The sequence below is a fragment of the Protopterus annectens genome, chromosome 1.part2 (genome assembly GCF_019279795.1).
Source record: "Protopterus annectens isolate FY-2018-M chromosome 1.part2, PAN1.0, whole genome shotgun sequence".
Taxonomy (NCBI): Eukaryota; Metazoa; Chordata; order Ceratodontiformes; family Protopteridae; genus Protopterus; species Protopterus annectens.
Window position 1 is genome coordinate 1,015,417,575 of NC_056727.1, and position 27,524 is coordinate 1,015,445,098.

Below are 27,524 nucleotides of genomic sequence, written 5' to 3' on the forward strand. Positions count from 1 at the left end.
CCCCTTACACTAGCTTAGTCCTTCAGTGTCCCTCTGTACTGGCCTTCTGCTTATGCTACATTCCCTGCCTTTTCCATATGTCCCCTCACACTAGCTTAGTACTTCAGTGTCCCTCTGTACTGGCCTTTTGCTTATGCTACATTCCCTGCCTTTTCCATATGTCCCCTCACACTAGCTTAGTACGTCAGTGTCCCTCTGTACTGGCCTTCTGCTTATGTTACATTCCCTGCCTTTTCTATATGTCCCCTTACACTAGCTTAGTACTTCAGTGTCCCTCTGTACTGGCCTTCTGCTTATGCTACATTCCGTGCCTTTTCCATATGTCCCCTTAAGTAAAGAATTCACATCACTGACTTAATAAAACAATTCTGAATAAGAGGGTCTCACCCAAGCAAATGACTGGTGCCATACACATGACCGCAAGCCAAATGCCAACAAATGCATCATCATCCCTTTAGTTTTGGGTAAAGCGGTTGTGAGGCTGCCAGCCCAGCTAGATGTTATTTTGTACAATGTACATAATTCTGTGTGTCATTTTGAATACTAATATGCTTCCTATGCTTGTCTTACAAATGTAAAAAAAACACTATACATATGTGTATGTTAAACTACTGGTGCAGAAGTGTGTGTTGAACTGTATGTTCTGTACTGAGCTTCAAGAATGTAACCAGTGTACCCTGCTGGGAAAGAACAGAGATGTGTGTATTGTAACTATACCTATGGCATGCAGATGTGTGCTGTAAGGTAGAAGTTGGAACATAAAGAGTTAAATTTAACAGTAAGAACAGAAGTGAATTGTGAATTGTTTTATAACTGTCTGTCTTCAGCTAGGTAACAAAGTGAATATTTTACGACTGTGTTATCTCATCAACAAGACAGGATGTCTACACTGCAGCCAGAAGTTCTTTTAATCTTTTGTGTGGAAACAGACAAAATGACAGGTTTCAAATGTAAAACTGTTTACTACTGTTTTATGACTTCCAGTTCCAGGGCTTAGGCCAGGGGCCTTAGGCACATTTCTGAGAGATAAGTAACCTCTCTTAGGGACAGATTGCAATATACTATACTATAGCAAGATTAGTAGATGTTTTCTGTATTTTGAGATTGTCCTGCAATGTATTTCCTGCAATTCTGAACTGTGTCACTTTATTCATTGAGTGATTGAATATTGTCTTATTCTTTTTATTGTTTATTATTAAATATATTTAAAAACTTTCAATTGTGGCTGGTTTGTTTATTTAATTAAGACAAAAAGTATTTTTTGTCATAATGCCTTGTTTTGTATGTAATTTGCACTCGTGATGCTTACTTCAGTAATTGCAACAGGCAATTGTGAAATTCAGGAATGCTTCAAAAACACTTCAAGCACGAATGCATTGAGATGTTCACAGACTAGCTTACATAGTCAGTTAACAGACAGACATGCAGACAGATACCTACTGGAAAAGGCCACAATCAATATATATTATATATAGTTTATAATACATATTGACCTCCGTTTCATATTAGTTTGATGGACGTTCACTAGACTACAGATTTTAACACCCCTTTCTTTTGAGTCATTTTGCCTAGTATAGACAGCACTGACGAATAACCAATGGAACAGTATAACAAACTGAAATATTGTAATGAATTATTCAGACTGTATAATTACCAAGTAATTTTACAAATGAGTCAGCATAGTTCAATTAGGGTTACCACCTGTCCCACTTTGCGAGGGACAGTCCCTCTTTGGGCAGTTGTGTCCTGACAAAAAATTAAAAAAAATGGCAAATGTCCTGAGATTTTATCTGCTTAAGCAGCAGACACCTCCAAAGCAGACACCCAAGCAACAGCTACCCCAAAACAAAACACGTACAACACATAGCTCACAAAGCCAGTGTACCGAGCAGTCACAGCCCTTAAGACTAAACAACACACCTGATACACTTGTAATAGGTGACTATCGTCAGGCACACTGACGTCCCGCTCACCAGGCTGAACAAGGAGAGGGTCACGGTGAGCAGCCTGTTGGGCGCTAGGATCCGCCACAACACAAGCACTCAGGTCACTGCAAGGCAAGTACAAATATGACTCAGTCATTGTCCATGCTGGTGTGAATGACCTGAGACGTACCTCCCTGGACTACATGAAGAGAGACATAAAGGAGCTCTCTGAGCATGTAGACCAGGCCAGTATGACCCTGCCCTTGAGTAGCATCTTACCCTCACCAGGCCCATAATTGAGTACAATGCCCCTTTTGGGATGGACCTTACCAGACACCTGCAGCAATTGGAAAGACCCCAAAAGTACCTCACCAAGAGGATCAAAGGGCTCAAACAGATGCCATATGCTGCCCGGTTAAAGAAACTCCAGCGCTACTCAGTGGCATACCGCCTGTTCAGAGGCAATCTGTGCCTGACGTATAAAGCCATGTCCAACCCGGAATTAATGGACATGCTGCACCTCAGAAAATCCAAATCCCATCGAGCTACGCACTCGAGAGACTTGAACCTCAGCACTGAAATAAATAGGACATGCTGGAGGGACAAATTCATAACCCAGAGGCTCCCTTCACTCTGGAATAAAATCCCAGTCCAGGTTAGGCAGAGTCCCTCATTGACTCTCTTCAAGAGGAATCTTGATGAGTGGATGGGCGATCGTAGGTTTACCCGGGGTATCATTTCTGTGTCACTGTTAGACAGAGGCACAGTATACTAACCTCGAAAAGGGCATAGCAAAATAAATTTAAAATGGGTGGTGAAAGCCAAACACATTCTGGCTAGGCTTATAAATGCCCTAGGGCAGATAGCCTAGTTATGAACCTATGAACCCACCTCAGTTAGGGCAGAATGGGAGGAGGGGTAGTAATATGCTGGAGGGGGTCACTTTGGCAGAGACTGTTTCACTTGTGTAATATGCTTATATTTATTAATGACTAATATTCACACCTCCTAATTAGACCGTGGTGGTGGTGCTGCGGTTGTGTGTTGCTGTCTGGTTCAATTCTCAGCTATACCATCTTCAGTGTGGAGACATGCGTGAATGGGCGTACCTTCGTTGAAGGTTGTGCATCAGGGCTGGTAACTCGGCACGTAAAAATCAACTACCAATCTTTAGCAGACTGGAGTTCCGCTGTGGCGACCCCTAACCAGGAAAAGCCAAAAGACACTAGTGACACAACAACATTCACATCTCCTAATTGTGTATTTTCCTTTTCTACTCCACTATCAGACAGGAATTAAAATTGGTCCAAATAACAGTGTATTCTGTATTTATCCACAATTCAGTTTTATCCTGCAGCTATTTCCTTATTGTCATTCAGACACACACATTGATTACGCTCATCTGTTACCTCCATTTTCTATGTGTCCTGTACCAAAATTCTTCCTACCTAGTGGAACTACATTTACGTGCCAAATACAAACATTTTGTTATAAAATAAAAGTAACTATCCCCAGAACATTGTTGTGGTCCAAATGACAAGAACCCCTTCCCTCCAAAAAGACTGTTTGTACTCTATCAGAAACGTTTGCAATATCAACCTGAAACAAACATCACACTCAAATTGCTTAGCCAACTTTACAATTCCCACAAACAGTAGAAATCTATCCGTTAACACTGTATTAGAAAAGATATTAATGTTTTGTGTCTGTCTCCCACTGTCTACTCTTCTTTTTCTTTGAGGTTACTTTATTTCTTCACCCCTCCTTCTGTTACAGTACATTCATTTCCATCATCGTAAGTCTCATTAGCCAGGACAGAAGAGAAATCTGATGCTTACTTTTGGCTTTGGCCACACACAAGTTAAGTAAGGACAAGTTTGCTTAAATATCCTGTTTTACACAAAGAAAGCAGCCCTTTATTTTTTAAGACACAACTACTATAACGCATGAAAAAGTTTGATTATCGAGGTGTTTTAAATTTTCACTACAAACAACTCCACATTACCTTCCCAAACCCAAGTCCAAAAATATTTTCTGAAAACTGTGCACAGCTTTACAATGTAGTTGTATCAATTATGCCGAAAAACAATGCAAACCATACAACCAAAAAACACACAACACTTGCAGGAAATGATACATTTTCTTTTTACTACTTGTTTTATGCTTACAGACATACTTGTGTACTATAACTAATACAATCATGCTCCCTGAATCCATCAGTCCTGTAATTATTTCCCCTCTTCTCTCTGCCACATTGCATTTGACAAGTTTAGTAACAGCACAGTCACAGATTCTATCATAAACAATCTTTTTCCAGAGACTAGAAAGCTGAAGCATGTTTATTATACTGTACAAATACATACAGTTGCTGTGTCCAGCAATCATGACCACTCCCCCCCCCCCACCAACATCCACCCATACCACAAAACCCGACAGGGCAAGAAATCTGGTAAACCAGGTAAAGCCTAATAAATGAAGTGGAAAAAGCCCCAAAAGGACACATTTTAAAAACTGCTCTTATCAACTTAGATTAGAAAGTTGCAATAACAGGATTTGAGTTAGGATGCATTTTCTGAAGGATATGAACTCTAAAACTCAAGTGTATGTCACCATTTAGCTTTAGCCGGCGACTTAATCCTCATCGATTTACCAGAAAATGACAAATTTATAGAGGGGAAAGACTAAAAATAAGATAAACAGACATTCTACGAACATCTGAACAGATGAGAGGGTCACCACCCTCTCCTCCTGCACCAATTGCACCCCCTCCCATAAGCAAAGATAAATTAACACACACATTTCCTTGAAGGCTTCCATTTTACTACACACGCTAGCTAGAAAATTAATTGTTTTTTGAACCTTAGCTCGAACTCTCAATATAAGGAGAACTTTTCATAAGACTTCAAGACCAATGCAGCCTTAGAAAGTGCTATGATAACTATGCATTGCCAACTGTAGCTTCTGGGGCATTTTAAGTTCATCTTGTTCTGCAGGAGATACAAATTGAATGCAAGCATGGTTATTTTGCCATGATCTTTTACATTACAGAATATCTACAAATCCAAAGCCATGTTATTCAATCCTTATTCCATTGCTGAATATAGACCCCAGTTCCTTTCTGTTGTATCTCAAGACAACATACCAATTTCACTGTAAACCACGTTAAACACGTGTGCATGGGACTCACTCTATCCATGAGGATGATGTTTTTCTGGCTCAAACGTTACTACCAACTAACTTACTCACACACTCACACACTCACACACTCACACACTCACACACTCACACACTCACACACTCACTCACACACTCACACTCACACACTCACACACTCACACACACACACACACACACACACACACACACACACACACACACACACACACACACACACACACACACACACACACACACACACACACACACACACACACACACACACACACACACACTATTTCCAAACCCTTGGCCTCCAACTGAAGTCTCTTTAGCTCCAGATGGATTTTTAAGTCCGACCTATGTGGAAAGGTTGAACTGTCCATTTTCTGAGAGTTTTACATCTCCACAGCCAGTCGGATTGTCCTCGATGTTGCTGTTCTGTGATGCAGCTGTGCCTAAAGCTGCAATCATGTCTGCTTTAGTCAGGTTAACATACACAAGTCCTTTAGTCTGGCACATTTCAGCCAACTGGCTCCTTGTCAGCTTGCCATACACCTCTGCTGACATGCTTGCCTGCTCTCCTGACTAACTGTGGATTTGGGGATAGGGTAGAGCAGTGAGGCAAAGTAGAGCATAGCGAAGCAGGCTTCCCATCTTCAGATCAATTACAGTCAGTTTAGAACAGTGGACAACTGAAGTGGTCCTTAGAGTGCAAGGTTACTCCTTTGGGGGGGAGGGGGGTCACAACCACAGCCACCTTCCAGCACAGAGCAGACATGTACTTGACTAGTACAAGAAAATATGCAGCTTGACTAGTAAAAGATAATATGCAGCAAGGCTCTTCCATGTTAAACTTGCTTACAATGCACAATAACAAAATCCTCAGTGATAACTGTTGGGAGTCGGGTCTTGCAGCAAACAAGTTAACAGAAATGGACACAAAATGTATTCAAGAGCAAATTCATCAAAGGCAATGCAAGTTTAAGGTGCCTTAACAAGTGCACACAGCTGTTGAGTGCTGAATGCAAATTAGCTAATTCTGCATTTTCCCACCTAACTCATTTCAGGGTTATGAAGGAGAAAGTGCATATCCTACCTAGCATTCACTTGACTAAACACAAGGCAGAAGAAATAACCCAAATAAACCTAAACAAAGTAGGGTGTCAGTCTGTCACAGGATGCACACAGTCACTCACTCTCTTGATACAAATGCACACCTATAGGCAATTTGGGTAATGCCAATTCACCCAAAGCATCTCTTTGGAACATGGGAGAAAACCAGAGCACTTGTCACAATCTGAAACACAGGAAGCACATATAAAATATGTTCAAAACGCATCCCCACCTAGGAATCAAACTGAATAACCAAGTACTGTAAGGCAACAATGCTAATCAATGCACCACTATCCTATCCAAGTACAATGTCAAGAAGAACAATTACACTACATACGGCAGAAGCAGCCACATAGCAACAGCTAATTTTAGAAAAAGGAGTCCTACCTTTCAGTGAACTGTTACTTACGTTTTCTCACTCCCTGAATATGCCAGACTCAGAATGCTTTTCATTCATAATGATACTACACATTATTCAAATGCACAGTGAGATCACAGCCACACAAGTCATGTTCTCTCATTTTCAGAGCACTGGTCTTTTACCTACACCTGTGCACATAAAAGGGAGTTGGGAGAGAGGTTTCTCATGGTGGGTGGGTGGGTTACAAAGCTGCTTCTCAAAAACAACATTGCCCACAATTTCATCAGGTGCTTTTTACAAGTCTGAATCATCTGGTTTGATGTTAGCTACTTAGGATGCCTCATAGTGGAACGAAAAACATTTTAAGAAAGAAAGCACTGAAAAGCCTTCTGCGTGGAGACATGCATGAATGGGCGTACCTTCATTGAAGGTTGTGCATCAGGGCTGGTAACTCGGCACCTAAAAAACAACTACCAATCATTAGCAGACCGGATTTCCGCTTTGGCGACCTACAACTGGAAAAGCCGAAAGACACAACAACTCTCTTCATATTATAGTAGAGCTAGCCACAATCCTAATCAGCGCATGTGCAAACTTCTCTAGCAAGTGCACAACTGAGACTTGATAATGAATTTTTATATCCACTCTTGTTGGATGGTACCTCTTTTTCAAGGTAACTACCACAGAGGTTTTAACACCCTTTGTATGCAGGCACAATTAGATTGTCATGGAAAATTTCAGTTGTCACTAATAGAATCAATAGAACACATGCTAGTGCTGCCACTTTTCTGTTTTCACTATTGAACCCTGATAGCAAGTATTTCACATCTCGACCATTTGTCCCACATCATAGCTATCAAACTTTCATTTCCAAAATGTGAAACAGTACCGCTCATAACGTGGAACAAATGGCCAAAATGTGCAACACTAGGTTTTGTAGTGTGAAACATAGAGCCAAAGTGTTACCAATATCTTACTTAACTTCAACAAAGAAGCTTAAAAGATTATTAAAATGTTACTTCACTTACAGAAAGATCTTCAGCTAAAATAGAACGAGTAACAGACTTAAGAATCAAAAATGAGGAATGTTACTCATAGACATAAGCAGGACGGAGGTCGATGTCAAGTTCAAGCCGAAGTCAAGCCAGCATCAAAAGGGTTAACCCCATGACCTTGCAATTTAAATGTTCAACCAAGAACCGAGGTCAACACACAAGGTACTGACTTTAAAGCAAACAACAAAATTCAATGGTCACCAAAGCCTGAAGAGGTCTGGTGAGAGGGTCATATTTAGGAGGAGTTAGTACAGCTTGAGTAACATATCTATATTAATGAAAGGTACCACAAAAGGAAAGGAAAACAAAATGGTCCAACTTTAATGTTTACACACAATGCATAAGCAGAGATGCATTCTACGTCTCAAGAACAGGAACAAAACAAGCATGGAAAATAATTGGGCATCCTAAGAAAACTTGTTCTTAACTACCTGACTAAATGTGGAACCAAAACAGTAACAACTTCACAACCAAAATGTAAGAAGAAAATGGAGAACAACGAGGGAAGGTAGACCAACTAACAAACAAAACTTGCAAACACTTAATCTTGAGCCAGAAGATTCAGCAGTTGGAGTAACTGGGAGAAGAGACTTAAATACACAGACTTCACACACACTAAACCACGTCCACTGTGATACACCAACAAAAATGTCTGCCTGGGAGCATTTACAACTGTGAATAGAAGTTGTAAGCACAAATGGTCCAAACATGGGTGCTTAGCTGCACAGTATTATGGGAAAAAGGGAAAGGGCAAGTAGCCAGGGAAGGTTTTACATGCCCTGCTATTTACATCTTGCTGGGCATAGTCCCAAAGGCAATGAAGATGGAACTCTTAAATCCCAGACTTGATTTTATGGAAGATTGAGATATTCCACTTTTTATATGGATGGTTATACAATTTTTTCCGTACGTATTATTTTTAAAACGGCCAAGATACTTGAAAGTCTCTGTTTTTGCTCATTATTTAATTCCAGCTGAAGCTTCTGCATATCAGTTACTATGACTGGTTTTGAATGGGGTGATTTTAACTCAATGTTTTCCTATATAATAACCAACATCAGTTGAGCTTTTCTGTTGCTGAAAAGGATGATACCAGCAGCAGAGGCTAATTCACCAAAGTAGAAATCCATGCTGACCTGAACTGCAGGCAAGTCTGCCACAGTCTTACTTTGTTCATATAGTGAAGAGAAATGGAGAAAAATGCATATCCCTGACTTGACTCAGTCTTGACAGTGAGTGGCTATGACAGTTTACAATGCATTACATTTATATAACACATAATTCTCTCGACAGCTGAAAAAGAAACACCAAGAGAACTACAACTTTATAACTGGTAACACAATGGGCTTACCCGTTACAAATAAAAAAATGTTAAGTAAAGTACAATCACTGAATTCTCAACTACAAACCACAGTAAAATACACTCTGGAATTTTAAAATCAAAACATCTCTGTGTTGTCAAATCCCGGAGACTGCTTGCTCAAACCTTTTCTTTGCTTTTTTAATCTAACTTCAAAAAAACACTTTCATCTTGTGTAACTTACCTTTCGTTAATGTAGTCAGTAGTCGGTGTGTACACGATTAATAGAAAAACAGATCCTCTCTCTTCTGTGGCTACGCTACGATTCTACGCTCCTTCCTGCAGCTTGCCTTTAAAATAGCCCGAACGGTGTTTTTATAAGATCGCATACCAGCGCAAAGACGCTGGTATGGGAAAAACGGAAAAAAAAGAAAGTTGGCACATGCGCAGAAGAGGAAAACTACGCGGACATGTAAACACGGGGAAAAAAGATGAAATTAAATTTAAATTTAAATTTAAGGGTCATGGGCATGGAAGAGCTCTGAGGGTCAGATGCGTTCAGGGCATGGTTGGACACTACTGCTCTAGACAATTATAAATATAGATAGCAGTACTTTAGATAGACACGAATATGGATATAAGGATATAGATATAGATGCTGCACCATTGATTTAATGCTTGTTGTATGTAATATTTGGCAAAGCAAAAAGAGGAAAGAAGAGCAGTTTTGTTCAATACTACCGGTTCTTTTAAAATGCTCTGTCAGGCATAAAAGTTTTCATGGTTACATGCTGCCTGCCATAAAGAGGCTTGTCCTCTGAATAAATTCATCAGAAGGTGCTAGCAATTTCTAACATGTTTACAAGCTAGACTTCCTCAGCATGACTGAGTACTGCCTTCAATATTCAAATTTATGTAGTGGTTAGCAGTATCATCTTATGTTTTTATTACATTTCAATATTCCCCTGAATTACTTTAGGGTTGGGGGGTAGAAATTTTAGGCTTAGGGTGTAATGGGGAATTTAGGGTTAGGGAGGGAGATGGGAATTTTAGGTTTAGGGAGGGATCATGGTGAGGGGAGGGAAGGGGATTTTAGGTTTAGGGTTAGTGAAGGGGATGGGGCTTTTAGGTTTAGGGAGTGATTGCGGATAGGAGTTAGGGAGAAGAGGGGGACTTCAGTGGTTGGGACTTTAGGTTTAGGGAAGGGGAGGAGATTGTATGTTTAGGGAGGCATAGGAAACTTTAGGATTAGGCAATGGGTGAAAGTCTTAAGAGTTAGAATCAGGGTTCTGGTAGGGATAGTTAACATTTGAGGAAACAGATTAGTAGGAGTTAGAGCACTTGCCAAAATGAGTGAGTAGCAGTAGGAACATGTGTCTAAATGAGCTACAAGCATATGTAATACACCCGATTATCATATATAATATGAGTAAGCTAAGCCAGCTAGATATGTAATAATGGAACATTGATCTTTAAAATATGTGCCTGACTTAATATGATTGGAAGTGCTACAAACTCTCATCAGTAAGGTACACAGCATTTGAGCTTGATGATATAAATACTTCTTATTTTTTAACAAATATGTTTACATCTTGTTCAAATTTATTATGGGTATTAGCATAGATCAATGTTCATTTTTAATTAATTAAGAGTAGTCATCATTTCAACATCTATGAGTGCAAGAAACACATATATATGAACAACCACATGCCTTGTAGAGAAGTGTTTGGTTTACAGTTTTATATTTACAAAAATGTAACAATCATTTCTGTTTATGTGCTCTCCATTCCTTTAATCTGGAGACATCTAACAAAACTTTGGATTAGAAATACATTCAGAAATAAGTATCTATTCATTTTTCTTTAAAAAAAATCATCATTATAAATCTAAGTCTATGAAGCATTGAGAAAAGTTTCAACAGAGGCAGAGTTAAATGCTATGGCTAATATGAGCTATAAAACAAAAGTGTCAATGTGTTATTGTACAACATGCAGCAAAGCAATAAGTGGTTTAAAATCTGTATGTTCTGCTTTAAGCATGGTGATTATGGAAATAATATGTATAGATAAGCTCCTGAAGGTATGTCTGAACCCTGTAGCTGTGAAGTGACAGATGTTTACCCAAAAATGAAATATTTTGGCAGGGTAAAATTTTGGAGGAATTTCAGGCACTTAAATCACCTGACACTATGATATAATTAAAAACACACCTAATAATCATTTAATACCAGTAAAACAAAATAGTTTATTGAATATATTCCTGGCAAACCTGACACCAAATCAGCATTAATAATAACACATTATTATTGTTATTATTATTGTTATTATTATTACTAGCAGTAGTAGTATTATGTAGTATTATACCATGACCGCCCCAAAACGTGCATGCTGATTGGCCAGCGTGCCCATTGTAAATCGAGTTATACTAATGGAAAAAGGTCCGGTCGCCCGGACTTTTTTCCATTAGTATAACTCTACTGTCTCGCTATGTTAAATGGGTTTAACATAGCGAGACAGCTTTAAAATAAGCAACGGAGATCTCCGTTGCTTATTTTAAAGCTGTCTCGCCATGTTAAACCCATTTAACATAGCGAGACAGTGTTTAAGCACGGAGAAAGCAAGATCTCCGTTGCTTTATGTCTCGCTATGTTAAATGAGTTTAACATAGCGAGACAGTTTAAAATAAGCAACGGAGATGTCCATTGCTTATTTTAAAACTGTCTCGCCATGTTAAACTCATTTAACATAGCGAGATTAAAAGCAACGGAGATCTTGCTTTCTCCGTTGCTTTTGCTCAACTCTGATGTACTGCGCAGGCGCAGTACATCAGAACTGCCGGATGCCAGGCATCTGCGGAAGGGCAGTAAACAGGCATTATACTATGCCATTATTTAAGAAAAGGAATAGTTTCTTTTCTTAAATAATGTCATATAATAGCAATAACACGCCTGGGTGTGGGTAATGCTAAATTTACCCACGGTTGGCTTTGTTTGGTCCTCGGCTTCCCGGGACCAAACCACGCCAACCGTGGGTAAATTTAGCATTACCCACACCCAGGCGTGGGTTATTGCTATAGTATCTGCAGGCTGTCCATGTTTCTATGAATATGATAAGGACAGTGTTAATAAATAACATGATGTGGTTAATTTGTTGAGTTCCTTCATGGAGATGTGAATTACTCACAGGCGCGAAATTGCATAACTGATCAGAGTGTTTTCTTAATATCTGTTTCTTTGTTCAGAGATTATTATTACATGTGCTCTGATTTTTCCATTTTGATTTATATTACATAATTCCATGAAACTATGGGGCAAAGAAATACAATGCAACATATCATCATAGCAGGATTTGCAGCATAAAAATGGGAAAAAAGCAAATGAAAGAAATTTAGATAAATGAATAAAATCTGGAAAATTAACAAAAACTATATACATGACACTGAATTAAAATATAACAAAGTTAACATAGACACATTGTCACAGTCATGTTGAGTCATTTATTATTTCCAGTCATACAGTTAGATAAGACAGATGACCCTTGTTAGGGCTCAGTAGTCAGTTTTCTGTGTTTTCAGAGCAGGTATAAATTCAACACATTTGCATTGAACTGCTCACCATGCCAGTGCCTTGTACAGACGCCAACAACTAGAAGCAAATTTTCCCTATGGAACTGCCCATAAAGTGGTACCCTGTAAAGCAGTAAGTAGAGAGCAAATACTTTGTGCACTGACAAGCTTACAGCAGCTAGTTTGCACATTGAGTGGCAATAACATTAGATTTAGTAGAATTTAATATTTTATTGTCTAGTCTGCCTCCAACCTTCTCTCCCTTAAAACGCACCCTAAATAGTCTTCTGTTAGACCCTGTGTGCCACATCCTTGTAACTCACCATTTAGAGGTCTGGACAACATGGATATGCAATTTTCTAACTTCTCTGCAGTCAGCTTGGTGGATATGGGTAACTTGTGACAATGTAGCAGTTGTTTAGTGACAACAACTTAATTATTAAACTAACAGGTATAATATGCGAAAGGTGTACATAAATAATGTCACTGGAAGCTAAACTCCTGCATACAAGCACACATCAGATTGTCAAAGCAACACTTGCAACACTCCCCACACATAGAACACAACATAGACATAGACCAATGTATGCTGAGGCATTTAAATGCAATTTTCCTAAACAACAAAGGCCTCCTAGATTGCCTATAGGCAAAGATTGTCCTCAGCAAACCCAAAAACACTCAACAAAAGCAACACCTAACACCACACATGCAGCCAAACTCATTGGAACCCCAAATATAAAGACCCTAAGGAAAACAAACACACTACCCCAGACTGTAGTCATAGGACACTGCATTGTAAGACATAAGTAAGGCCCTCTTACCAGGCTGAGCAAGAAGATGAGAGTTAGTTGTCTCTCTGGAGACAGGATATGGCAAATAAAGCATGCAGTCTATTCACTGACCCACAGGTACCAGTATGATTCCATCATAGTCCATGTAGATGAAAATGACCTGAGGTATGCCTCCCTAGACAATATGAAGAGACGTTATAATTCTCTCTGACTAAGTGGCTCATGCTGGTATGTGCTTAGCTCTGAGCAGTCTATTACCTTCACCAAGGATGATGCCACAATATAAACAGAAAGATGATTGAGTTTAACAATTGGCTGAGTTTCTGGTGTCACTCTAAGAGGATCCAATATTTTTCAGTGTGGGAAGACATGGTTAAAGACCATGTCGCTTTACCAAGGATGGTCTTCACCTGTTCCCTTTAAGCTTTTGAATACTGGCTAAAACTTTATCCTCCTCCAAAGGGCCTTTTTAAGCAATGTCAAACTGACAAACTTACTGACATAGCAAAATCAATTCAATTGAACCTCAAGGTGTTAGTGTTAAATGCCAGGAACCTAAACAAAAATACACTCCCTCCAAGTCCTCCTCATGTTGGAGAACATAAATACCTGTGCAGTTACTGAGACATGGTTTAAAGCCCCAGAGAATACTTGGCTTTAAAGAGTGCAAGGTTTCAGTGCCTTTCAAACTTTTAGACCAGTAGCAGCACAGACAGGAACTAAAGATGGAGGTGTCTTGATATACATCAACAATAAACACACCACTAGGTTGGTTAAACAGGATGAAGCACTGAAGTTTTTCCACATGCAGATCACATAGAAAAGTCCTTTACCATATCCTAGCAAGCTATACGTCACCCACTATGCCCTGTGAAACTCATAGCTCATACTTAGACGTACTGGAGACATTCACCATCCAATCTAACACCTTACTCATGGGGGACTTTAATTATACCTGTATAGACAACGAATCCACATGGCTTCAAATCTGGTAAAACAGAAATTCAGAAAATTTACCAATACAAATACCCATGATCAGTTAATGCATACACCCACTAGATGTTCCATTATACTGGGCCCCATGCTTACAAATATGGGAGAAAGCTGCGCCCCTCCCCAGTGTCACATCCTCCCTAATAAGGTCTGACCATAAAGCTGTCTCCTACAAAATCAAAATCAACTCAGTAATTCTAGTAAACCCAGTAACAGTTAGGAATTATTCAAAGGCAAACTACACTCTATTAAACAATAGTTTGTCAAAATTCAATTCCCTTTGAACCCAAAGAACACTGCAGCCTATGCAGAACTGTTCACAGAAACACTGCACAGCCATTTCAATAGATATATATATACAGGTAACTCTACCTACCAGAAGTAAGCACAAAACTAACTCCAAAAACAAACCATCCTGGTGTCATCCCATATTAAACAAGATATATAACAAAAGGGAAAAAATGATGGCTAATATCAGAAAGTGTAACTCCAATAAATAACATTTTCATCAAATTAAACAGGCAACTAAGAGGGCTAGTAATATATCCATTAAAGCCAATTTTGAGGTCAAGATAGCCTCCCAGGCAAAAGACAACCATAAGGCCTTCTTCAGCTATGTTAGAAACCTCAAAGGCAGCACACAGCAGTATACTGAACTGGTGGTTAATGGTGTCACATTTACTATGCTAGGCGATACAGTGACTCTGCTGACTGTCAACTTCATTTGAAACTTTACCTCCTACTCACCTCGACCACCCCCAGGAAATACCTTCAAACATAGCCCTTCCAACTATAAATAGAGAGCATGTCCTGGCTGTCCTCTCCAAGGCCAAGAACATAGGCTCAATAGGTCCCAATAATGTCATGGAATGCCTCCTGAATAGTTTAAAATATGACCTATCAGGGCCACTGTAGTTACTATTTAACTATAGAATCATAGCAAGCATTGTGCCATGAGACAGGAGAAATGCAACAGCCAACCATCTTCATAAGGGCAGACCATCAACAAGTCCTGGAAACTACAGGCCAATTAGTCTGACTCGTCTTATATGCAAAGCCATGAAAAAAGAATCATGGAAATGATCAACAAAAACACAGGAGACCTTCAGACGCTGGGTACATCCCAGTGGGTTTTGTCAAAGATCTCATGGACTTTTTTGAAAAGGTCACCAAGGCAATGCATGAGGGTAAAACAGTACATACTGCCTACCTTGACCTGGGTAAGGCATTTGATACAATACCCCAGTAGGGCATTGTTAACAAAATTATGACATAAAACCCTGTATATCACACTGAATAGCCATCTGGCCCTCAGATATGACCCAGGAAGTTAGGGTAGGTGGGACCATCTCCACAAACTCATCCCCAGTGAAGTCCCTCATGTCTCCATGCTGGGCTGCTTCTCATTGGCATCTACTTCTTGGAAACCAAAGCCAATGTCAAAGGCCTCTGGCTAACCAAGTTAACAGATGACTGCAAACTGGGAGCTGTCATAGAATCCCCACATGATGCAAACATGTTACAAAAGGGTCTAACACAGACATGGCTGGTTGCCAAAGTTACAGCTTAAAACTCAATGGCAAGAAATGCATTATAGTACCTTTTGGAAAGTTGGCCACCCAGGGAAACTACATCATCGATAAAACACCCCCAAGAGTTGACCCACTAGTCCGGGATTTAGAAGTATATGTAGACAGTAATGTCACATTCAGCTAACATGTGTACAAGATAGTAAGGAAATCCTTCTGTGTTACTCAATTTGTATGCAAGGACAAGGCATTTTGGTCCAGGAATGTCATCTTACCAATATACTTGTCCCACATCAGACACATCAATGAGTATAATGCTCCTTTTGGTATGTCCCTGACCAGACACATGCAACAACTGGAATATCTGCAAAGACTCATTCCAAAAAGAATACAGGGCATAAACGCAATGTCTTATGCAGATCACCTCAAATCCCAAGCTCTATACGTAGTCTCCTATAAACTACTGAGAGGATATCTATGCCTGGCATGCAAGGCATCCAAGGACTCCACTTTAATGAACTTCCTGCACAACCACAAAGCAAATATCATTGGAACTACTGGATCTAAATACCTAAATTTTGCCTGTGACATAAATAGGACATGCTAGAGAAACAGATATGCATTTCACAGAATTTCCATTCTCTGCAATAGGCTCCCCATCCATGTAAAAGAAAGTCCTTCCTTAACCCTATTTAAGTGTAACTTGAACCATTGGATGAAAAATCAAAAATGTATCCCTGGTCTGGTGCCTATGTCTGTGATGGACAGAGGCCACCAGTAAATCATGTCATAGCTAGCAATAAATTCTAAAACATATAACTTGTGTGACACATTTGAGTTGCACGGCTAGGCTTATAAACACCCTAGTGTTCATCAGCATAGTATAACCTATGAATCTATAAACCTATAAACCTATATTGTTTTATTCTTTGTGTTTTGTCTCCATTTGTTCATATAATCTTATATTCATAATCCCTTTTAGTTTTCTGTGTATGTTGTAAAGATACTGAAACTGTATTCAGAATTTTCTATCATTTGTAATAAATAAAGTATCCTTTATGGTTATATTAATTCTTTGGTCGACACAGGAACCTCCACCTGTTGCTATGGAAGTTCTAAATTCAGGAAAGAACCTATTTTGATATCAGAGAGCTCCCAATTTTGTCCTTTCCCATTCTCCTTACTATGACTGCTGCTGTATACAAATGAGGTGCTAGAAGGTAAAAATATGAGATAAACATGTGCAACTCCAAAAATAGTAATGTACTTGTCTAGAGACAAGTGGCAATTGTTATGCCATTATGCCATTGATATGACAGTGCATTTCACCAAACCTCTATTCTTCAAAGCCTCACAGACTCAGTGCTACAAAGTTCCAAAGCTTCTTTACCATTCTGTCTAGGGTTATTTGTACTATCACGTTATCTATGGCTGTCAGCAGCACTAATCTAATGCCAGCTTTTCTAAACTACATGGAGGACCACTTAAATGGATATCTGCATACTTCATCTGCTAATAAGTCCCAGATGGACAAGTCATTCTTTTACACTGCCTAGAAATAGCATGCCCTTCAGTCACAGACATTATTTCTTCCCAGTTATATAGGACATAACATAGTAGCTTGCATAAGAGATTTATGAGCTCTACCTCTCAACTGCCCTGAAACATCAAAGAACTCATTCATTCTAGCTCAAAATTTTGCTAATTTGCTAAACTCCTCCTAAAATCTCTGATTTTATTTAGAAAATAAAATATACTTGGAAACTATCATGCTGTACTGACAAGACCATAGAAAGAGTGAAATATGCCCTTTGAAGGAGGTTTAAGGTACTACACACCAGTGGCTGGTTTGTCTTGGTCTTTTTGTTGTCATTGTTGTCATTGTTGTTGCTGCTGCTGCTGTCTATGTTGCTTTTCTGTGTGACATGTTTAGCTGTTGCTGTGGTTCTTTTTTGGGATTATTTGCAGTCGCCATAAAATTCAGGACATCAGACTTTTTATAGAATGGGTGTGTTTAAACAAAGGCCATCCTATCCAATTGTGCTTCATTAATGAGGCCAGAAAAATGGCAAAACATGCCACATTTACAAGTAGTGGGATTAGGCTTTATTGGCCTGAACGCATCAATAAAGATTTGTAAACCCGAACATCATTGGCAGTCAGAAGCCATGTAGCTAGATGACTTGTATGTCTTTAAGGGGTCACTTGCATATATCCCATGAGCCTTCTTTCAATGAGGTATGAGGTACTACACAGTGGATACTCTGGTCTGGTTGGTTATTTCCATAGTTAACTATGTGTATTTTTGTATGTGACCTTTTTAGCACTTGCTTTGATTTTTAGAAATAGAAAATATTGGATTATTTTGAAAAAATAATGCTGAGCATTAGAAATGTATTTTACTTCAGAAAATGCATGCCAGTTTAAATCCTTTAACTCGCAGTCTTCTGCATTAATAATATGAATATTTGAAAAATGCCCCTAACCTTTGCAATTGACTGTTTTGGCTTTCTTAACTGATTTTGGAGATGACAGGTTGTTACAATTATTGTTTACATTGCGACTCGTAAAACATGTAAAGCATTTTGCATAGGTAAAATGGAAAGATGTCTAAAGAGAAGAATTTATGAACATCTTTATGATGTCAGGAGAGGTAATAATAGAAATGCTTTATACAAGCACACCCTGAGTTGTGAAGGTGCCTCGTACACTTTTTTTTGTTCTGGATGAGGTAGTAATGGATGGTAGGGGTGGTTTTTGGTAAACCATGCTGGGGTACAGGGAGGTTTACTGGCAATTGGTGATGGAAGCCAAGTGGCCAGGTTTGAATGATATGGTTTCCCTAGCCCCTGTCTTTAAACTAAGGGCAGTGAAGCTATGAATTCTATAAGTACTCTGTTGAACTATTTATTGTATATTTATATATATATATATATATATATATATATATATATATATATATAATATGTGATTTTTATTCAAATGTTCTTTTAAAAAAGAAGGTTTTACTCAATATAAAATGGGGAACTTTTTATTATGTATGGATGGTTTTTACTTCTGCTTTAGAAAGATTTAAGGTTTTAATTGATGTCACATGATTTTTGAAACTGTGACATCAATGTGTAAGAGTATAAATGGGGAGGGGTTTGGATTGTCAGCATTTTCTGATGAAGTTGTAGACAAAAACGAACTGGTAGTGGTTTCAGCGTTACTGTGTGCTGTGCTTTACTTCGCTTGCTGTGAGTTTTATTAAACATTTTTCAAGGTGGATACGGCTCATTGGTGCTTTTCTTTGCTTATTGGTTTTGTTTTGAGCACCTCATCCTCCTGGACAATTATTATTATCTTGAGATCATTTTGTTGGTCTTACACTAAAGGCAAGGAAAGTTTATGATGCACTTTTAGGAATTGTGACAACTATAAACTCTGTTCTTGTAATGTGCTAATCTGTCTTAGAAAACATCTGATGATTTGTTTGTTTAGCCATTCATTTTCATTGCCTGCTTATCCATCATGGGGCATGGGATAAGGGGATAAGGGCAAAGACCCAGGCGCATATACACACACACATTGATACAAACACGCACAACTATTTGAATATATGTAGGCATGTATTTATACATTTTATACGCACACATATATATATATATATATATATATATATATATATATATATATATATATATATATATATATTTATATAGTCCCTAGGATTCACAAATCCTCCGTGTTAGAGTAGAGTAGTCTTACACGGAAACGCCAGTGTAAGAATAAGACGGCAGCGCGCCATGCATATTAATGACGGCATGCTGCCTCAACTCTAATTCTAACACGGAACATACATGAGTGTAGGGGGCGTGTCGGACTGCCGAGCAGTCCAAAAATCCATGCCAGTGCAAGTCTCACAATAGGGAAATGTCAGCTGACATGAGCGAGCCCGCTCAAATGTGTACATACCCAACACTACACTCCCCTACATTCTAAACCCCAGTACAATAATAAAATGTAAAACTTTAATTTTTTTGTTATTATTCCCAATATAGCTGCCCGTATTTGTGCGTGTCTGCGCAGGTTTGCCCATTGTTTAGCTACAGTTAGCAGTAAGACATCGAAGAGGATAATAAGAAACTTATATGCAAATTAAGCATCTTCCTCTCTTAAAACCTGGTTGCCTCGTGGTTTTGGCGTCTTTTCAGGCTTGTTGGCTGTTGGTGAAGCACCCAGCAAGAGGAAAAAATGCTGAGAGAAGAAAGGAGCCACTTTTGAGACTTTAAGTATTTTTCCTCTGTTTATTTGCTAAGTTTTTCTGCATAGCCACCTATTTTGAGCATTTTCTGGCTTGTTAAATTTGATTTCTGCATTAGTAACTGTATTTAGAGCACAACCTAGAGCTGTTTACTGAATTTCCTGTTTGCACTTATTTTTAAAATTGTTTTTTTCTCAAAACTTGCATTTTTTCTGTCTTTGGCCTAGCACTCTTGTGTGGGGTCATTTACTGCACTGTTATAACTTGTTGATACTTGTTAACCTCTGCTATCTCTGAAAAAACAAAAAACAAAAAAATCTTGCTTTTTTCCCACTTTTCTGAGATTTAAAAAAGTTCAGTTACAGGCTTGCTGTTCTTGAACTGTTTGTAAGTTTCTGTGAGGCCATTTTTTGCTTGGGCTAAAGGAAAGTCTCTCTGTTGATCAGTGGCATTGAAAAACATTGAGCAGCCTGCCTGCCCCTGTGGCAGTGGTTACTGACTTGAAACTGTAGTTTTATTGGCCATTTTGGGTCAATTCCAAAACTCCTTCATCTTCCTCTCTTAAAACCCTCTTTTGCGCGGTTTTGCGTGTTTTTGTGCATAGCGCAATAGCGGGCAGCGCTGCCTAATTGGGTTTAAACTATTCCTGGCTCCACAAAGTCTGCTCTTCACTTTTTCCCTTAGAACTGCTCTATCTCTCAATTTAAACACCATATTCTCATTCTAAGGCCCTTTACTGGTCCAATTAAGTAATCCTACAAGTTAGCACTATTAAATCACTACTTACTCTTATACTCTCTACGATTACCCTGTCCTCTATTGGTCCATCTTAAATTCAGTTTCCCTATTACTCTAGCATGTCCAAAGGTCAGTCAATGGTTTCATCTCCAGTCCAGCTGGTGAATCTGGGAATTTTGAGGCAATGTTACAACTGTCTCATGTACACGGACAACCCTCTCCTCCTCCAAACAGGTTCAAATATATGTGAGAGATGCAACTATTTAGCCAAACTGGAGGCTGAGCTCTCGCATCTCAAAACTGGTGTAACCAGTCAGGAGGAGAAGGTAACCTCACACAACACAATTCCAGTATCACATAGTCCCACCTCATCAGTGAACCAAAACTCATAAATACACAAAAACATACTCGGAGGTTCTAAATAAAAATCTACCTAAGCAACAGAGACCTCCAAAGCAGACATCCAAGCAAACGCTACCTCAAAACAAAACACACACAACACATAACCCACAAAGTCAGTGTGCCAAGCAGGCACAGCCCTTAAGGCTGAATAACACACCTGATACTCTTGTTATAGGTGACTCTATTGTCAGACACACTGACGTCCCGCTCACCAGGCTGAATAAAGAGAAGGTCACGGTGAGCTGCCTGTCGGGTGCTAGGATCCGACACATAACGCAAGCACTCAGGTCACTCCAAAGCAAATACAAATATGACTCAGTCATTGTACATGCTGGTGTGAATGACCTGAGACGTACCTCCCTGGACTACATGAAAAGAGACATAGAGGATCTCTCTGATCATGTAGCCCAGGCTGGTATGACCCTGACCTTGAGCAGCATCTTACCCTCACCTAGAATGATGCCACAGTACAAAGACAAAATGATCGATTTTAACAATTGGCTAAAATTTTGGTGTCATTCAAAGGGGATCCAGTGTCTGTCAGCCTGGGATAACATGCTCGACAAGCCATGTTGCTTCGCTAGGGACGGCTTGCACCTGTCACCACTGGGCTTTCAGATATTGGCAAAGGCTCTTGCCACCCCCATAGTGCCTTTTTTAGGCAAGGCTCAAAAGTCAAACCCATCCCCATAGACAGCACAAGGAACAAGAAACTAAGGGTAATGCTGCTAAACGCCAGAAGTCTTAACCTCAAGATGCACGCACTCGAAGCTCTCCTCAGTATGGAGAACATCAATATCTGTGCAGTGACAGAAACCTTGTTCAAGGCTCCAGAGAGCACCCCAGCACTACCAGGCTATACCTCATATCATGCTTTTCGGCCCCAAAACCCGGACCGAACCACAAAAGGAGGGGGAGTTTCCATATTTATCAAGGATATCCACACCTCCAGGTTAGTGGTATTGCACGAAGTATCGGAGACCATCCATGTGCAGCTAACAGTGGGCAAGACTGCTTTTCAGTTTATAGCATCCTACAGACCACCCTCTCAAAGTCAGGAATCCCACTCGGCTTTCCTGAAAACATTGGAGAACATGAAGATCTCTCCGAACACCATTATATTGGGCGACTTCAACTACCCAAACATTGACTGGGAGCACTACTCAAGCCCCAGCACCTTAGCCCAAAGATTCCTGGAAATTATAAACTCAAATGCTATGGAACAACTAGTCACCACTCCTACAAGAGGGGATAACATACTAGACTTGATAATTCCAACATGGGGACTCTATGCTCCACACCAGAAGTATATCCCTCATTGGTAAGATCAGACCATAAATTAATTTCACTGGATGTCCACATCCCAACCCCACCCCCAGCCCAGAAAACCACAGTGAAAAACTTCTCAAAAGTGAACTTCTCACTTCTCAAAACTGAAGTGGAATCCTTCAAGGCCCCAGGGCCAGTGGAAACTACAGCCCAAACTGCAGAATCCTATATAAATGCATTCTACGGACATCTCCAGGAATGCATGGATCATGCTTATCCCAAACAAAACCAAGACCCAATCATCCAAAGGCAGGCGTCCAGTCTGGTGCACCCCTGCCATAAATAAACTGTACAACAGAAGGAGGAAGCTACTACATGATAGAGCAAAATCCCTAATAGGGAAGGCATCTCTGATCAGTACTAGCAAAAAATTACGATCCCTCATAAAATCCTCCAAGGCCAGCTTCGAGAGAAAAATTGCACAGGACACCAAAGACAATCATAAGGCTTTTTTCAGTTATGTTAGAAACCTGGGATGCAACTCCCAGACTTGTTCTGAGTTGATTCTAAATGACAGAAAATACCCTGAACCCACAGACATCGCCAATATCCTGGCAGACAGGTTCAGTGCAAACTCCTCAAAAGAGCAAGTATCTATCCCGGCAGAGGGCTGTCTCCCAAACATCTCAGATGCTCAGGTGAAGGCTGCCCTCTCCAAAGCAAAAAACACTGCTTCCATGGGACCAGATGGCATCCCAAGTTGCGTCCTACATGAACTACAAGAGGAACTAATCCCTCAAATAAAACAGCTATACAATCTCAGCCTCACTACAGGATATGTGCCCACAGAATGGCGTACAGCAACAGTGGTCCCACTCCACAAAGGTGGAGCCTCTACGGACCCTGGAAACTATCGCCCCATAAGCCTGACTAGCTTAGTCTGCAAGGCTATGGAGAGGATCATCATGGAGCTCATAAACAAAGACATTGGGGACCTACAGACACTAGATCCTACCCAGTTCGGCTTTGTCAAGGGCAGATCCTGCCTTTTGAACCTGGTTGACTTCTTTGAAACAGTCACCAAAGCCATAGATGAAGGGAAGGTAGTCCACACAGCCTATCTGGACCTTGCAAAGGCATTTGACACAATACCCCACTCAGGAATCATAGATAAGCTATCCAGCTTAAATATAAACCCCTATGTCACAAGATGGGTCATAAACTGGCTCAAAGACAGAACCCACAGAGTGAGAGTTGCTGGAGCCATGTCAGACTTGAAACCGGTCACAAGTGGCATCCCAAAGGGTTCTGTCCTGGGACCACTCTTGTTCGGTATATACTTTTCCAAGGTACAGGCAAACGTGGGAGGACTATGGCTCACCAAGTTCGCAGACGACTGCAAACTGGGCACCATAATCAACTCTCCAGCTGACACAAACATCCTTCAAAAAGGTCTCACAGAGACAGATAACTGGTGCCAGCGCCATGGTTTAAAGCTAAATGCCAAAAAATGTATAGTCATACCCTTTGGCAAAAACAATGTGCCCACAAATTACCACAAAGGTGGAAACCCATTAAGTACAGAGAAAGTTATTAGGGACCTGGGGACCCAAGTTGATAGCAATCTCTCCTTTAAAAACCACATTGGCAAAGTGGTTAGAAAGACCTTCTACATAGCCCACCTCATCACGAAGGGTTTCAGATCTAGATCAAGAGAGGTAATCGTGCCCCTTTATTCATCCCTCATCAGGCCCATCATAGAATACAATGCCCCTTTTGGGATGTACCTTACCCGACACCTGCAGCAATTAGAAAGACCCCCAAAGTATCTCACCAAGAGGATCAAAGGTCTCAAACAGATGCCACATGCTGCTCGGCTAAAAAAACTCCAGCTCTACTCAGTTGCATACCGCCTACTTCGAGGCAATCTATGCCTGACTTACAAAGCTATGTCAAATCCAGAATTAATGGACATGCTCCACCTCAGTAAATCTAAATCCCTTAGAGCCACACGCTCGAGGGACTTGAACCTCAGCACAGAAATAAATAGAACTTGCTGGAGGGACAGGTTCATAACCCAGAGGCTCCCTTCACTCTGGAATAGAATTCCAGTTCATGTGAGGCAGAGCACCTCACTGAATCTCTTCAAGAAGAATCTCGATAAGTGGATGGAGGATCATAGGTTTGTCCCAGGGATTACTCCCGTGTCACTATTTGACAGAGGCACAGTAAACTAAACCTTAAAAAGGGCACAGTATACTCAAATCAAGGGGTGGCGTAAGCCATACAGAATTGGGCTAGGCTTATAATTGCCCCAGGGCAGATAGCCTAGTATGAACCTATGAACCTATGAACCTATGAACCTAAGCAAAATAGCAATAGCGTAGTGGTAGAACCTTTGTACTAAGAGGAGGCATTCCCGGTTCGAGTCCCACCACTCCCCTTTTCATTTTCTGTTGGAAATCTGTATATGAAAAAAATTCCTGCCATTTACCAATGAAATTTTAATAAAAAGTATTGAAATGGCCTATGTAGTAGTGAACAAATTTTATATATATATATATATATATATATATATATATATATATATATATATAAGAAAGTGAAATGGTTAGGCATATTGATGAATGCACAAATAATGTATCTTAAGCAATGTAAAGCACTGCTAAGCAAAGTTTACCAGTATTAAGCACATTTCTGTATAATTGCTCATAGCTTAGCACCGCTTTAACTAGCACAATAGCTTTGCGCGGAGCTGCGCATCATGCCAACTAGTGCAAACAGAACATGTGTGCACGTAGCTGCACACCACGCTAACCAGCGCAACGTCGGGCAACGTAGAGCAACGTTGGGCAACGTAGAGCAACGTAGAGCAACATCGGGCAAAGTTGATCAAAGTCGGTAAAACATAGCCTCACCTCCTAGCCGGTCTGGCCAGTAGTGAAATAAAAAGCAATGACAGGCCTCGAACCCGGGATACTGTGCACCATAATCAAAGTACTGAACCACTAAGCCATGACAGCTTTTCATAAGTATGCACTTTCAACACACACATAAATATCAATGTAAGTTTACCCATTGCTAAGCAGGTGTACCTTCAGCTGCGTTTTTTTCAAAACTGGCCAATCACAAATAAGTGCGGGAAATGATGCATATTTAAGCTCCATAGGCGGGAATACTAGCCATAACTGGTTGTAGCTCCCATCTACAGGCAGCAATGTCCAGTGCTGGAGAGGGCACTCATTTTCGAGTGTAACGTTGGGGCATTGAGGAGTCAAAAGTAATGGTTTGTCTTTTTGTTTGTGTTTTAATATATGTAAAGTACAAAGCAAAGTTTAATTTATTATTTTATGTATAGGTATAGTTGATTAAATGTACATTTATATAGTTGTTTTTAGTACAAATATACATATATATTTTTTCATTAGAGTGCATATATATACAGTTGGTTCAAGTTTATTAAAACATTGTAGATATAATGGTTTTCAATGGATATGAAATGTTCTTGAATGAGTCATTTCCCTTTTAAGAATTCATTATTGAAAATCAAGGATATCAATTAAGTAATTATTCAATATACAATATTGTATAAAAATCTTGGGTTGAAACAGTAGTATGTATTCTGATATGGACGAAACCTAGGTCAATAAAGATGTTTTTTGAAGAAGGAACGTGTGGTGGCTTTTCGTTGGGTTGGTTCCAGTATTACAATATATTTCAACAATTTTGGGTTTGCTTTCATCTCCTTATTGGCATCGACTACATCTTGCTGTTTTACAACAGGTTGCAGTATAATTTTGGTTACTAGTTTCCATGGCGAGCGAGAGTGGTTTGGTGGATGTCGGGAGTATGTTACAGCACATATATGAAACCTTAAAAGAACATTCGGTTCTTATACAAAAAATACTTACCAAAGAAGCGGTGGAATTAATGCAATCAGGGGAAAGTTTGGGTTTACCCCTCACACAACCCACGCCACCCAATGTAACAACGCAAGGTAATTCTGATATATGTGGTAAAGAAAGAACTGTTAGAGATATAACTTGTTGGAAAACTACTGCTTTTAGTTTCCAAAGTGGTAGCACTCCACAACGTTTAACAGCAGAAGTGATACATGAACCACAACCAATGCAAGAAATGTTAAGAACATTTGAGAAAAAACTGTTCAAATTGAAACAGACACAATTAGAGAACTGTTATCTGACACGTAACATAGAATTGGGAATTATTCCCAAAGGTTTACGGCTTTGGAGATATCCCAATGGCTGTGAACAAAATGTCAGTATGTTAAAAGAACTACATGATTTGTTTGACAATTGTGGTATCCGGTTGATGGAAATAATGGTTAAATACAATAGTATAAAAATTGAAGAATTATTAAGTCAATTGGAAGAATTAAATCAGAACATCTCAAAAGACCTTCTCTTTGAACATGCATATGACCAGTATACGCACATTATATCAGATGTTACAAACAGTTGTGATATTTTATTTCCAAAGAAAAGTGTTAAAATCCAACGTGACATACAACGATATGCACAACACCAAGCATATCCAAAATCTGGCAGTTCAAAGGGTCAACACCATGGTAATCTACACACAGAGAACCTTTCGGCAATTGCAGATGACGTCAATCCGCCGTTTGAGGGAGACGACGAGAATACTCGCAATGAGGGCGAAGATAGCATGGAGGAAGGCGTTAGGCGTTCTAATCGGCTGAGGAACCAACACGAGTTTAACAACCAACATGAATTTGACAAAAAATGTGCCAGACCGAAACAGACTTTTTTGGGACTTACAGCAGGCAGGAAACAGAAAATGTAACCACAGATGTTGTGGTTCAGGCGGGTATTAATACAGTGGCAAATAATCTTTTTGGACTTTTTCACATTCAACAACCGCAAAAGTTGGACAATAACATCAGTAACGTGAGTACGCCCTGCCTAGATCTAAAAATTGGTTCCATTGAAAATGTAGAACTTTGTACAACACTGGCGTCTTTTTCTAGCATTTTAAACCCTGCAGTTGATGTAACATTTGATAATAATAATAAATGTGATTTGTATAACAGTAATAATT